Below are 1,618 nucleotides of genomic sequence, written 5' to 3'. Positions count from 1 at the left end.
CTCATTATCTTCTTCCTCTTCCTCCTCTTTTCCCCTCTACTCTTGTTTCTCCTTTTCTTTCCCCTCTCCTCTTCCACCTCCTTAATCTCCTCCCTCTCTTTCTCCTCTTCCTACTCCTCTTCTTCCTCCTCCTCCTCCTCTTTCCTCTTGACGTTGATCTTTTCCTGAACTTTTTTTTTTACTCTTTTAAATATTTCTCTCCACCGTCTTGGCTCCTCCCACTTTTTTCTTCTCCTTCCTTGCCAGACGCTGCAGCTAACTCAGATAATATTCTTTCTTTCTTTCTTTCTATAAGCTATATTATTGTCCTGTAAGTGATTGATTTATAAATGATTCTCTCTCTCTCTCTCTCTCTCTCTCTCTCTCTCTCTCTCTCTCTCTCTCTCTCTCTCTCTCTCTCTCTCTCTCTCTCTCTCTCTCTCTCTCTCTCTCTCTCTCTCTCTCTCTCTCTCTCTCATAAAGGAAATAGGCCACTGTTAGCGGCCAGGTCTCTCACCATGAAGCAGGCCCGTTACAGCAGCCAGGGCAGGAAGTTCAACCATCATCTGGGCATGAGAGCCACACTATAACCTGCTCCAGGCTACACCAAGGTCCATCGTAAACACCGTAAAAGGCCTGAATTTGCCAGTTAAATCTCGTTGAGTCGCTCACTTTCGCGGGGCTCGGTGGGTGGGGGGTAGGGTGAGGCCAGGGGAATGAGGGTGTACAGTGAGCCAGGGGATGTGGGGGGTGGCCAGAATAGGGTGAGGCCAGGGGTGTGGTGAGGCCAGGGATGGCAGGGTGAGGCCAGGGGTATAGGGTGGAGCCAGTGGGTGTGGGGTGTACAGTGAGGCCAGGATGTAGGGTGAGGCCAGGGGTATAGAGATTGAGCCAGGGGTATAGGGTGAGGCCAAGGGGTGTGGGGTGTACAGGAAGGATTGAGCCAGGGATGTGGGGTGAGAGCCAGGGTATAGGGTGAGGCCAGGGGGTGGGGGTGTACAGTGAGGCCAGGGGATGTAGGTGAGGCCAGGGGTATGCGGTGAGCCAGGGTGTGGGGTGTACAGTGGGGCAGGGGATGTTGGGTGAGGCCAGGGGGTGTGGGGGTGTAGGGTGAGGCCAGGGGGTGTGGGGGTGTAGGGTGAGGCCAGGGGGTGTGGGGGTGTAGGGTGAGGCCAGGGTTAAATCCTCGTCATCAAAGGCCAAAATCATCATCATCAAAGGGTTAAATCATCGTCATCAAAGGGTTAAACTGACCTCTACAGTACGGGGGTCAGATATCCACCAGTAGTGTTTTATATGAACCACTACAGCGAGAGAGAGAGAGTGTTTCATTAATAAAACTCTCCTCTAGTTATTGGTATTATATTTATTTTAATCAAACAACAAAACAAAACCCAATTATTATTATATTTTATTCCACGTCAAGTTTTTGTTTATGTTTTGTTTTAGTTTGATATTTTGTTATGAGGAACAGACGACCTAAACACAGGTCAGTGGCTCACAACGGGGCGTGGGGGGTCGTGGCTGAGTTTGTTAGGTTAGGGTGGATTAAGTTAGGTTGGGAAAGGTTATTATAGTTATCTTACCGCCACTGTATACGGAACTAACACAGCCTTTATCAATTACCGTCATACATACA

The sequence above is a fragment of the Homarus americanus genome, unplaced genomic scaffold (assembly GCF_018991925.1).
Source record: "Homarus americanus isolate GMGI-L3 unplaced genomic scaffold, GMGI_Hamer_2.0 scaffold25013, whole genome shotgun sequence".
NCBI classification, from domain to species: Eukaryota; Metazoa; Arthropoda; class Malacostraca; order Decapoda; family Nephropidae; genus Homarus; species Homarus americanus.
Note: the sequence above shows the minus strand (reverse complement) of the source record.